This window comes from Octopus bimaculoides, chromosome 5 (genome assembly GCF_046866305.1).
Source record: "Octopus bimaculoides isolate indiv1 chromosome 5, ASM4686630v1, whole genome shotgun sequence".
Classification (NCBI taxonomy): Eukaryota; Metazoa; Mollusca; class Cephalopoda; order Octopoda; family Octopodidae; genus Octopus; species Octopus bimaculoides.
In genome coordinates, this window is record NC_142932.1 from 71,604,621 (window position 1) to 71,619,123 (window position 14,503).

Here is a 14,503-nt window from a genome sequence, read left to right on the forward strand (position 1 = left end):
GTGTGTGTGTGTGTGTGTGCGTGTGTGTGTGTGTATAGATTGTAGAGAACATATAAACATGCATATATATACATTGACATATATATTTATATATCTATATGCATATACATAAACATACATATATAAATATGTACATATATGCTTACATACACATATACACAGAGATATAGGCTGATAGACAGACAGATAAATAGATAGATAGATAGATAGATAGATAGATAGATAGATAGATAGATAGATAGATAGATAGACAGATAGATAGATAGACAGATAGATAATAGATAGATAGATTGGTTGATTGATGTGACATGTGTGCGTATGTATGTGTGTATTTACGTATGTGTATATATATATATATATATATATATATGTATATATATATATGATATGCATATGTTTGCAGCTAAATATATATATATACATGTGCGTTTACATATACACGTATAAATGTCAAAATCACATATAGATGGTATTTCACACAAAAATTGTTCATCTCTTTTCCATAATATACAGAAGATGAACAACATAACAACGACAAATAAATAAAATATATCATAATATAAAATTAAAAGTTACACAACTCACCAGTTTAGGCCTCTTTTCAAAGAAAATAACGAAAAAAACCCTCCAAGTTGTATCCAGAACGTTTTGTCATCAGTTATGTTCATCCAACGTTAAAGAAGAAAAAAAATTTGTATCGCTTTTGTATAGGTAATATTTGTGTAGCTAGGCGGTAAATATTACACTCACAGATTATTTTACAATTGACAATGTTATTATTGTTGTTGTTGATGTTGTTGCTATGTTTAATATTATATCTGCTGTTCTCAATTAATTACATTTCTTTTATTAGCCACACAGGGCTCAACACAACATAGAGATTGTGATTTTAGGCAGGAAAACTTTAGCTTGATTGTTATTATTCTTTCGAGAGAGGGCGGTGTGTTTTCCGGTTGGTGTTGTTGCTATTGTAATTTTGATTTTGTGGTGTTTTATGAATGTATCATTCACTTCTATTCTTTGTATATATTGTTGTTGACGTTGCTGTTGTTGCAGCTACCAATATCATTGCTGTTCTTAATAACGTGATGTGTTTTTATCATTTTCCTTGTCAGTATTGTAAACCAGCTTCTTTACCCATTAAACTATTATGTATTATAAAACTTTCTTTATACTTGATGAACATGAAAGCGACTTGTTCCACACACACACACACACACACACACATATATATATATATATGTATATATATACGCACAGACACGCACTCTAACAACGTAGACAGGACTCTTTTAAGAATATAAGTTTTAATGTTCAATTAACTATATATATATATATATATATATATATATATACTGTATATACGTGTGTATGTATGTATGTATGTATGTATTTATGTGTGTAAGTATGTGCGTATGTATGTATGCCTTGTATGTTAAGGCGTACTTTTTTCTGTATGATATATGGTATCTTTATTTCGATAAATCGTAAGAATGTGTACGTTAAACCTACCACACTCAAATAATGAAATAATCCTGGTACGATTAACGTATGTGAAACACCACAAATCACTTTAATTGCGCTTGCATTTTCCCATAATCCTTACGAAATGACAAGGATTAAATAATTTTAATAAAAGGTAGAGAAACACATGTTTCGTAACATTTTCCGGCTCCGTAAACGCAGTAAAGACAGGTGTGCGTGTGTGTGTGTGTGTGTGTGTGTGTATGTGTGTGTGTATGTGTGTGTGTGTGTGTGTATTTTTGTTTCTATGCCAACCTGTGTCTGCGTGTGTGATAAAGATATGTATATGCGCGCGTGAATACAACTGTGTGTCTGTGTGTCTGTGAGTGTGTATGTTTTGGGGAGTGCCTGTCTGTATGTAGAAATGTACAGCGGGATATGTATGTATGCGTGTGTGCGTGTGTGTGTTTATCTATGTATGTATAATGCAATGCAGATTTATATATTGTCAAAACATATCGCTCGAACAAGTGGTTTTATAGTGCTGTTTTAAATGTATTTATATATATATATATATATATTTTCCCTTCATTCTTCCTTGTCCCTCACACACTCTCTCTCTCTCTCGCTCTCTCTCTCTTACAAAATGGGTAAGATTGTGCAAAAATAATTTAGTGAAGAATGGAACTGAAGTATATAATGTTAATATGAACAAGGCAGAAAGTTCCGTTAAAGTTAGATCTCCGACTGAACAGCGGTTAACTGACTAATGACAGCAAAAGTAACAATTAAAACACAAACAGAAACAGCAACCTCAAACAGCAGCAGCAATTACAATAATAATAATAAGAATTGTGAATTGCAAAATCAAAGATAACGGGAAAAGTAATTAAGTAAACAAAGCAATGTAATAAATAATCAACGGAGAGTCACATATGCAATTTGCCGGTACAGGTGGAATGATCAGTTAGTGTAATTAATTTTGTGTAAGCTTAACAAAACAAACAGATATTTAACAGAAATTTTGCGGGGAGGCGATTGGCATGCGTTAACCCACCCCCGGAAAGGGGTCGATACAAGTAGCTTTATAACGTCCTTCTTATCTGATAAACCAAGAAACGCTTTACACACATATACGCACATGCGCTCACTGAGACACATGGAAATACATACGAGGAACTTGCTAAAGATGATGATGATGTTGTCAAAATAATAATAATAATAATAATAATAATAATAATAATAATAATAATAATAGATGTGATTTTCAATGTATTGGTCTGCGGGGAAGCAACTTAAGTTCTAAAAGCCATTACATTTTTCATAAACAAAACAAAAAATCATGCAGGTGTGTAGATTTATGTGTGCATGTGTTTGTATGTATTTGTGTGTGTGTGTGTCTGTCTGTCCACGTGTGTGTTTGCGTGTGTGTGTGTGTGTGTATGTGTGTGTGTGTGTGTGTCTGTTTGAATTTATGTATGTGTGTGTGTGTGCATATATTTATATGTAAATTCTTTTTTTTTTTCGTTTCTTTTTTTTTTTTTTTTTTTCGCTATATATCCCACACACGGTGCACCGTTGTCGATTGTCACAGAATTGTCATCATCCTGCAAGCGAGTGTTGTTCCATTAGTTTGTTAGTCAGCTGGATGCGGTCCAGTGCACAGACAGACACAGCAGCATCACCAGCAGAAGAAGCAGTAGCAGCAGCAGCAGTACAAGTCTACAGAAGGCCAACGAATGGAGGCAGCATCAGTAGTAGCAACAACAGCAGCAGTCGTCAGTACAACAGATGCACCGACAGCAGAAAAATACGTGTTACCATTATTATTATTATTATTATTATTATTATTATTATTATTATTATCATTGTTGTTATTGTTATTATCATCATTATTGTTGTTGTTTTAGTTTTTGTTGTTGTTGTTGTTGTTGTTGTTAAGACGATAAGCTGGCAGAATGGTTAGCACGCCGGACAAAAACGTTTAGCGGCATTTCATCCGTCATTTACGTTGTCAGTTCAAATTCCACCGGGGGTGAATTTTCCCCCTCATCCTTTTCGGAGTCGATAAAATAGGTACAATTTGAGTACCGGGGAGGATGTAATTGACCAGCCCCATACTCGAAAATTTCAACCCTTCTGCCTATACTACAAACGATTATTATTATTATTATTATTATTATTATTATTATTGTTATTATTATTATTATTATTATTATTATTATTATTATTATTATTATTGTGGTTGTTGTTGTTGTTGTTGTTATTATCATTATTATTGCTGTTATTATTATTAATGCATTTTTATTTATGGACTTGCCCTTTCTTTTTTATGGAGGTCTGGATTGCTCTGGTTTCGCGTTGGGGTTAAACTGGAAAAGATTCATAACAAAAGATTCTTAACAGGAGCAGATTCATAACAGGAAAAGATACATAACAAAGTTTTTTTCCAGTCGTGACCCTCCCGTCATTTTCTCTGATGTTTTATATCTTGGAGTACATCAACTTTATTTTCTTTATTATTTCTGCTGATTTCATAACAAGGTGCGATGTGGGCAAGATTTGGCTGTTGTTTCTAGCAATTCTGCACCTTAGAAAGCTCTACGCGTCTGTGATGCAGATGATAATGATGTTGATGATCTTAATGGCATTGCTGTTGTAGTCGATAGTAGTGTCTATAAGTACCTTGTTTGACCATGATGTAGTAGTATTGGTAGTAGTAGTAGTAGTGGTAGTAGTAGTGGTAGTAGTAGTAGTAGTAGTAATTGGAGAAGGGCGACTTGGTGATGGTTGTAGTGGTGTTTGTGTTGCAGTCTGTGGTGTGGGTGTGTTGTGACGGTAACGGTAAAAGTGGTTGCGATACCAGTGGTAGTGGTAGTGGGACGGGTAGTAGTGTTGGTATCGGCGGTGTTTGTGTTATTGGTGGTGTTGGTGGTTGTGAGGATGTTGACGGTGGGGAACGATAGTGGTGATGGCGCTGGCGTCGGTGAGGTCCGTAGGGGGTGGGGTGGAGGCGGTGCTACAGCTGAAGATGTTTGCAATGTTGCTGTTATTAATAGTGTTCATGGCGGTGATGGTGATGGTGACGATTATGATGGTGACGACGACGTCGACAATTGTGCTGACGGGATGGAAGTGGTGGTGGTGATGGTGGTGGCACTGGTACTGGTGCTGGTGGTAATGGTGGTGGTGGTGGTGGTAGTGGTGGTGGTGGTGTTGGTGGTGGTGTTGGTGGTGGTGGTGAGGTGGTGGTGAGGTGGTGGTGGTGGTGGTGGTGGTGGTGGTGGTGGCGGCGGTGGCGGTGGCGGCGGTGGTGGTGGTGGTGGTGGTGGTAGTTGTGGTGGTGGTGGTGGTGGTAGTTGTGGTGGCGGTGGTGGTGCTGGTGGGGGTGAGGTGGTGGTGGCGGCGGTGGCGGTGGCGGCGGTGGTGGTGGTGGTGGTGGTGGTGATAGTTGTGGTGGTGGTGGTGGTGGTGGTGGTAGTTGTGGTGGCGGTTGTGGTGCTGGTGGTGGTGAGGTGGTGGTGATGTGGTGGTGAGGTGGTGGTGGTGGTGGTGGTGGTGGTGGTGGTGGTGGTGGTGGTGGTGGTGGTGGTAGTTGTGGTGGCGGTGGTGGTGCTGGTGGGGGTGAGGTGGTGGTGGTGGTGGCGGCGGTGGCGGTGGCGGCGGTGGTGGTGGTGGTGGTGGTGGTGATAGTTGTGGTGGTGGTGGTGGTGGTGGTGGTAGTTGTGGTGGCGGTTGTGGTGCTGGTGGTGGTGAGGTGGTGGTGATGTGGTGGTGAGGTGGTGGTGGTGGTGGTGGTGGTGTTGGCGGTAAATGGTGGTGGTGGCGGTGGTGGTGGTGGTAGTTGTGGTGGTGGTGGTGCTGGTGGTGGTACTGCTGCTGCTGCTGGTTGTGGTGCTGGGGCTGGTGATCACATAGCTATTGATTATGGTGATGATGATGACAGCTATGATCGAGATGCCATCAGAAATTGCAGCATCAAAAGCAAAAAGACAACAAAAAAGAAAGCAGGTAGGTAACAACAATAACAACAACAACAACAACAACAGCAACAACAGCAACAAGTAGTGTACAATGAAGAGAAAAAATAGCACTGACGACAGCAGCAGAAGTTGAGGCTGGGATTGGTGGTGACAAAAACAGAAACTGATGAGGTGTGACGGATCAGCTGACAAGGAACGAGAGACAGAGAGGGATAGAAGGCGAAAGGGAGAGAGAGAGAGAGAGAGAGAGAGAGAGGGGGTGGATAGAAGGTGAAAGAGAGAGCGAGAGAGAGAGAGAGAAAGAGAGGGAAAGTGAGAGGTGGAGAGAGAGTGTCAGTATGGTGCGTCGCACTTGCGTGTGTATATATATATATATATATATAGATACATATGTATGTATATATATAAATATAAATATATATATATATATATATATATATATATATATATATATATATATATACATACATATATATATATATATATATATATATATATATATATATATATATATATATATATATATATATATATATACATATATGCATATATATGATATATATATATATATATATATATATATATACATACATTCATACGCATATAAGTATATAAATATATATATTCTTTTATTTTAATTTGTTTCAGTCATTTGACTGCGGCCTTGCTGGAGTACCACCTTTATGTGTGTGTGTGTGTATGTGTGTGTGTGTTTGTGTGTGTATAAACACCAAAGAGTGTGCGCGCGCGAGCGCTCACTCGTATCTATGTATGTATATTTATATGTCATTATTCAGTTTATTTCAAGATTTCTTGCCAATTGAGAAAGATCCGGTTTCTAACCTAGATCCAAGGCTCCTTCATTGGAATTTCAACATCAACAACAGGGTAGTTTTGTTTGTATATATGTAGATTTGCATGTTTTATGTATGAATTCTCTGTGTATGTATGCAAACGCATGGTCACATACACGTATATATAGCTAAGCTTGTAAATACAGACAGAAAGCAATTGAAAAATCTGTGCGTCGCGTTGGTGCATGTGTTTGTGTTTGTGGTTGTCTTTATGTGTACGTGTGTGTTTGTGTGCATGAGTGTACGTGTGTGTGTGTGTGTGTGTGTGTGTGTTTGTATGCGCGCGTGTTTGTATGTATGGTATATACGCAATACACACACGCACGGGCGCGCGCAGACGGAAAAGAAAGAGTGAGAAAGTGAGATAGAAAGATCTGACAGTAGAGACACGCACAGACGCGATTGAAAGCGAGACCAGCATAGAAGAGAAAATTGTATGAAGCGAAAGAGTGGGAGATATAATGATGTGAGGGGTGGAGGCGTTACAGTTTGAATAAGGATTAGCAGAGGGGAGAGGAATAGAGATGGGGTGGGGTAGACAGGAATATAGATAAAAATAGATGTGTGTGTGAGAGGGAGGACGATATTTGTGGGATTGAGAGAAAGATCGGTGAACTGATGACGTCTGTGACAGAGTAAGCAGGAGAGGAAGATGCTGTGATTGTGCTTTGGGGAGGTTTTGTAATAAAGCGAAAGGTTTTAACACAGAGTTGTGAGAAGATATAGAGAGAAAGCGAAAGAGAGAGAGAGAGAGAGAGAGAGAGAGAGAAGGGGGGGGGGGTTTAGAAAAAGTATAAATGTGAGGAAGATACATATAGCGAAATAGGGCAACATACAATGAGTGGAAATATACACCACACACACACACACACCTAAATGTATATTTATATATCTAGAGAGAGAAGGAGAAAGAGACGGAGCCTGAATAATGACAAATAAAAGAAGCAAGATTAAGCTGCAGTGGAAACAAATGGAACTTACACGTGGATAAAGAGAACAGAATACAATTATAGTGGGATAACAGATAAACAGACGAATGTACAGGTAAATAAAAAGGTAGACAAAGTGAAGGAGAGAGAGGGAGAGACAGACAGACAGACAGACAGACAGACAGATAGATAGATAGATAGATAGATAGATAGATAGATAGATAGATAGATTAAAAGCTCAAAGAAATGCTATTCAGTGTAGATAGGTTGACGGATACATATTTATATGTGTGTATGTGTGTGTGTGCGGGTGTGTGTGTGTGTGTATGTGTGTGTGTGTGTGTGTGTGTGCACGAATTAAGTTCTTGTAACTAAGTGTACGAAATTTTAAGTTGCATGATATATATATATATATATATATATATATATATATATATATACGCACACACATATATATTATCTGTTATCTTTTACTTGTTTCAGTTATCAGACTGTGGCCATGCCAGGTTACCGCCTTGAAAAATTTTAGACGAACGAATGGACCCGTTACACTTTTTTTTAAAGTCTGGTGGTCATTGCAGCGTTCTCTGTTACGGAACTGATATCTTACCGAACATAAGCCACGCCAACACCGGTTCTTAAGCGACGGCTGGTGACACAGATACAATCACAAACACACACACACACACACACACACATATATATTTTATGTATATATATATATATATATAATGTTTATATGGAATGGATACCAAAGTTGTATTGAGGGACATGCATGTATGAAGAGAAAGTGATTTGTGTGGCAGGTCATGCGTGAAAAAGTTCAGTGAGAACATGATTTGATTGATAGACATATATATAAAGAGAGAGAGAGAGAGACATTGTGAGACAGAGAGAGAGAGAGAGAGAGAGAGAGACAGAGAGACATTGTGAGACAGAGAGAGAAATGTTTTGAGTGAGAGAAATATACAGTGACATATAACAAATATCTGTAGCTGCTGGATTTATTGGGTATATAAACGGGTCGGTACTGGTCAATTTGATTCACCACTTTGTATCATAGATAATTTTTCTCTCTCTCAAATTCCAAATACGTTTACTATGGTTCATAGAATTACATTTTCTTCTAAAGTTAAATGAAGAATTGTTATGTAATCTAGATTTGTAAATTGTAGAAGAGCGTATGTGATAATGGGTATGACCCCCTGCAATTGCGTTACATTGATATACTATATTCTTCCTTAGACACTGATTCCGTAAAAGACAGATGATTTTGTTTTTCAAATATACAGCACTCACGGCTCAAGGATTTAGTACTAACTCTCCTCTCAGAATGAGGTGTTAAAACAGGATCATTGACAACAATATAATCTATATTATTATTTTCAGAGTTAGAATTACCTTTACCAAAAGTATCAAAAACTAGTTTTCAGGAAAATTATCGTTATAGTTTAGATCACAATTAACCCTATCGTTTCCACTCGTGTTTACTAATTTTGAGTTGCGATAGTGTCTAATTTTACGTTTATCTGGTGCTATAATTTCAAACAGATTTCTGAGCGATTAAATATTTTCTCGTACTCACTTCAAGGTAGGGAATATTTATCCAGTGCTGCAAAGATTTTCCATGGAATATTAGTAGTTGTGTAAGATGCACATGGTGCATTATACCAAACAATATTCTTTGAATTAACCTTTCTGTTAATTACATAGACATTTCTCGTAATATCAACACTATCACCATGTTTATAAGACTTAATTCCAAAAGTAGCTGATCTTCTGCCATAATTCGTATACTTAAAGTTATTCATATCTATAAATTTATTATTATTATTATTATTATTATTATTATTATTATTATTATTATTATTATTATTATTATTATTATTATTATCATTATTATTCAGTAGTTTTATTTTTATAACGTGCTTTCACTTCACTACCGAGCGCAGCTCTTTGTGCCTTGGGTATGTGCTGTGGTTTGCTGTGATGCTCTTATGGTTACTGTATTGAAAGTGTTTTGTATAGGATGTGTGTAGTGCCCAGTAGTGCAATTTTCTGTATGTTATATATATTTGTAAGTCCTGGTGTTTTTGTTATGTATTTGTCTGAATATTTTTTTTTTATACCTAAGGCACCTACTATGATAGTAATTGTTTCTGTTTGTAGATTCCACATTCGAGTTACTTCTATTTCCAGGTCTTTGTATTTTGAAAGTTTTTCCATTTCTTTCAGGGAAACATAGTCATTTGCTGGTATTGATACATCAATTAGAAAGCATTTTTGTTCCTCATGATCTTTGACAACTATATCTGGTCTATTTACCTTAATTTCTCTATCTGTGAATTGGCATATCCCAGAGTATGGTTGCTTTCTCGTTTTCTGTGACCTTTTCTGGCGTGTGTTTATACCAACTTTTTTCTGTTGTTATTCCATAGTGTTGGCATAGCTTCCAGTGTATATAGGTCCCAGCTCTGTCGTGTCTGTGAATATATTCCTTCTTAGCCAGGACTGGGCAGCCAGAGATAATATGATTTATTGCTTCTTGTCCATCTCCACATATTCTACAGTTACTTGTTATGTTTCTTTTCATTGTATGTTTTTGGTAATTTCTGGTGAGGAGGCTTTGGTCTTGTGCAGCAATTAAAAATCCTTCAGTCTCTGCTTTGAGTCCTGAGCTTCTCAACCATTGCAGGGATTTTTCTCTGTCTATTTCTTTTGCATTTAGTTTAGCCCAGTATTTACCATGTAGGGGCTTTTCTTGCCATCGTTTTATCATGGTCCGTTGCTGTTCTAGTTTTAGTTTGGATTTCATTTGTTTCATAGCTTTTGTTGTTTCTTCTTCATCTTCTTCGTATTTGTTAGGTAGTATGATTTCTTGTTTCTATTTGTCAGCTTCCTTAAATACTGAAAACCGTTTTTTTTGTTTTGCTCGTGTTTTGTGGCTATTTTTATTAGTTTTCCTTGCTTCTGAAGTAGTTATTTTTGCAGTCCTATGTTGGTTAGTTTATAATAGTTTTCTAGCTGTATAAGACCCCTGCCACCTTCTGTGCGTTGTATATATAGCGTTTCTATGTCAGATTTTGGGTGGTGCATTCTATATCCTGTCATTATTTTTCTTGTTTTCCTGTCTATTTTAGATAGTTCGTTTAATGTCCAGTTAAGGATATTGTAGCTATAACTTATAACTGGGACAGCTAAAGTGTTAATACCTATTATCTTGTTTTTAGCATTGAGCTCTGTTTTTAGTATTGATCTAATTCGTTTATAGTACTCTTTCTTTATTTTTTCTTTCATTTGTGTGTGTTGCATCGTATGTAGTTCATTGACTCCTAAATATTTGTATGGTTGACTTTCGTCTAGTTCTCTTATTTGATTGGCTTTACCTAGTGTTATATTGCTAATTTTAACTAATTTTCCTCTTTTCAGGGTTGCTTTGGCACATTTTTCTAATCCGAATTTCATATCTATTTCCTTGGTAAAGCCATGTATCGTCTGTAGTAGTGTTTCCAGCTATTTGTCATTTCTGGCGTATACTTTTAGGTCATCCATATATAAAAGGTGGCTGACGTTTTTTCCGTAACATTTGTATCCGCATCCAGTTCTATTTAACAATTCAGTTAAAGGTGTGAGTGCCAGGCAGAACAGGGGTGGAGAGAGCGTGTCTCCCTGGAATATTCCTCTTCTAATGGGGATGGCTTTCGTTTTCACAAGTCCCTCTTTTGTTTGGAGCTGTAGAACTGTCTGCCATTTGTTCATGGAGTGCCTTATGTATTTTATAATAATTGGTACCACCTTGTTTATAGCTAGTGTATCGAGAATCCACGTGTGGGGAACACTGTCAAAAGCCTTTTGGTAGTCCACCCAGGTCATACTGAGGCCTTTCTTCTTTCTGCAGCTGTCTTCAGTTATGGCTTTATTGATCAATAATTGATCTTCACAGCCGTATGAGCCCTTGCAGCATCCCTTCTGCTCTTCTGGAAACAGGTTGTTATTTTCGAGGTGCTTACTCAATCTCTGCGATATTATTGCAGTAAAGGCTTTGTAGATCGTAGGGAGACAGGTTATAGGTCTGTAGTTTTGTGGTTTCTCCGTTTCCGTGGATTTGGGAATTAAGATGGTTTTCCCTTTCGTGAGCCATTCAGGCATTGTCGCCGGCTCAGCTAGTATGTTGTTAAAGTTTTCTACCTGCTTTTTGTGCATTCCTGTCAGGTGTTTTAACCACAAGTTGGGGATCTTGTCGTGCCCAGATGCCTTCTAGTTGCTTAGTCTTTGCAGTGTCTGGGTGACCTCTTCAGTTGTTATAGGGGTCCAGAGTTGCTCTGGTGCTAAGTTCGTTGTTTTAATGGTCCTTTTCTGGGGTTGTTGCTTCACCGACCATATTTGTTTCCAGAATTTCTCTAGTTCTTCTGCTGTTGATGCTGCAGTAATGTCTATTTTATTTTTACCCAGTTCTTGGTAGAGTTTTTTGGGGTTGCATTTGAACTGTTTGTTTTGTTCAAAGAAACATTTCTCATACCGGCGGATCATTTGTGCTTTGGCGAGGATATCTTGCTTTAGCTTTTCTTTTGCCTCAGGTAAGTCTTTTTCTGTAATGTTGCATTTGTACAGTATTTTTGTTTTCTTCTTGTTACTTAGTTGTGTTGATTGTTTACTAATTTCGTTGAGAATCGATAAATCTTTTCTCGTTTTTTTTTAATTTTGTTTTAGATATTATTTATCCACAATATTATTTATTCACAATTATTATTATTATTGTTCAGTAGTTTTATTTTTATAACGTGCTTTCACTTCACTACCGAGCGCAGCTCTGTGCGCCTTGGGTATGTGCTGTGGTTTGCTGTGGTGCTCTTATGTTTACTGTATTGAAAGTGTTTTGCGTAGAATGTGTGCAGTACCCAGTAGTGCAATTTTCTGTATGTTATATATATTTGTAAGTCCTGGTATTTTTGTTATGTATTTGTCTGAATATTTTTTTATAATACCTAAGGCACCTACTATGATAGGAATTGTTTCTGTTTTTAGATTCCACATTCGAGTTTTTTATTATTATTATTATTATTATTATTATTATTATTATTATTATTATTATTATTATTATTATTATTATTAAAGTTTATACCGATCATACATTTAGTATCGACTGAGTCACATCTATGCTTAATATTAGTTTCAAATTTTGGTACAAGTCCACGAATTTCGGGGCAGGTGAGAAATCGGGTGAAGAGAGCAAGTATGTTGACATTGCTGTTGTTCTTCTTGCTGTTGCTGTTGTTGCTGCTATTATCATTGTTGTTGTTGTTAAGGTGGAAAGCTAGCAGAGTCGTTAGCACACACCACGCAAAATGGCTAGCGGCATTTTTCCGTCTTTACGTTATGGGTTCAAATTCTGCTGAGGTGAACTTTGCCTCTCATCTTTTCGGGGTCGATAAAACAACTACCAGTTGAGCACTGGTGTCGATGTAAACGGCATGCCTAACAACCTAAATTTCTGGCGTTAGCCTATATTAGAAAGGACGATTTCTATCTTCATCATCATCATCATCATCATCATCATCATCATCATCATTATTATTATTATTATTATCATATGATTGTTCCACATTTGAAAGAGGCAAATTTCTCCTGCAACGCCTGCTAAACCTCCGTGTTGTTGGGGCATGTGCAGCATTGTGTGTTCTTTTCTGCTGTTGGGTATGTGCAAACTTTTCCCGGTACTGTAACACGTTAGATTTTTTCTTCTCCTGAGGTGTGGTGCAGTCATTTGTTGTGTTACTACTTTTATTGTGTGCTCAGTGTGTAATGCATTGGTTAATAAGGTTGCTGGTGGAAGTTTATTTCACTGAGTAATTGCTGTATAGAGCGTGTCTTGTATCTGCGGGTTGTTTTGTTCAGGTTGAATTACTGGAATGATGATGTCTTGCGTAGGATGTAGACTGTTTCTAGCAGAACTATTTTTTTGTTTTTTTGTCTTTTTTTTTTGGATAGTGAATAGTGTATAGTGTTGAGAATCAAGTATAGCTTCTACGTTTTTGTTCATATGTTTTTCTATCATACCCAGTGCTCCATTTATTATTGGTATTATTTTTACCTCTATGCCCCACATCTTGAATACTTCACTTTCGAAGTCTTTGCACTTGGACAATTTCTCCACTTCTATTTTGACAATATTTTGTTCAGAAGGGACTGCAGTCTCTATCAGTACGCAGGTGTTTTTTTTTTTTTTTCACCCCCAATCCTTGATTATGTCTGGGCGATCAGTTTTTATTTCTTTGTCGGTTTGAACCGGCATATCGCAGATGACTGTGGCCCGATGATTGTTTGGCAAATGCTTATACTGCTACTGCCTATTGTCAGTTTTAATGTTGTAATGCTGGTGTATTCCCAGTAGATATAACTTCTTACTTTGTCGTGTCTGTATATATATTCAGACTTGTTAAGGACCGAGCAGCCCGAAATGATGTGGTCAACTGTCTTATTGTGCTGGTTGCACATTCTACATTTGGTGTTGGAGCATGTTTTCATTATTTTGTGTAGCGAGAATCAGTGCTGTTTTACCTTTTAGTCCAGATCATTGTTGGCTTTCACTGCAGATCACTTCCTCTCTATCAAGCCTTTCAGGGTGTTGGCCGTGGAGTGATTTTTTTCTCCATTTCTTCTTCAGTATCTTTTGCAATTCAATTTTAATGTTGTTTTTTGTCTCTTTGACCATTTCTGCTTTGTTGCATCTGAGGTCAGTGTGTCAGTGTAGTTTGTTTTTGCTTTGTAATTTGTCGCCTCTTTGTGTATAGAGAAAAGTGCTTTCATTTTCTCGTGTTGCTTTACAGCATACACTAGTCTTCGACTCTTTGTTTCTAAGTAATTTCCTTGTTCAACTGTCGTTATTTTATAGTAGTTTTCCATCTGTATCAGGCCACGGCCTCTTTCTAAGCGGGGTAGATATATTCTGTCTGCGTCTGGATTGGGGTGGTAACTTCGGTACGCTGTTAGTAGTTTTCTAGTTTTTCTATCTAGTTTTCTCAATTCACTGATCTTCCAGTTTATTATGTTAAAGCTGTAATTTATGACTGGTATGGATAGCGTGTTGATCTATATTATCTTATTTTTAGCATTAAGTTCAGTGTTTGATATTGATCTAATTCGCCTGTAATATTCTCTCCTCATTTTCTCCTTCATTTCTGTGTTTTGTATTTTAGCTGCTTCGTCCATTCCTAGATATCTGTATTGGCGGTTATGGTCTAATTCTTTAATTTCTGTGTCTATGTCGAGTGCA

General features: G+C 37.0%; 1 protein-coding gene and 1 pseudogene across 1 annotated transcript in view; one reads left to right on the forward strand and one right to left on the reverse strand.

The window, feature by feature from the left end:
• The window catches only part of LOC106868231 (dopamine receptor D2), a 1,508,130-nt gene extending 1,504,548 nt beyond the window's left edge, over positions 1-3,582 (reverse strand). The window contains exon 1 of the mRNA XM_089352396.1: positions 586-3,582. The gene's annotated coding sequence lies outside the window, so the exon portion shown is untranslated. The remainder of the gene's footprint in view (positions 1-585) is intronic.
• LOC149135588 (uncharacterized) overlaps positions 1-8,696 on the forward strand; it is a 22,361-nt pseudogene extending 13,665 nt beyond the window's left edge.
• The last annotated feature ends 5,807 nt before the right edge of the window (positions 8,697-14,503 follow it).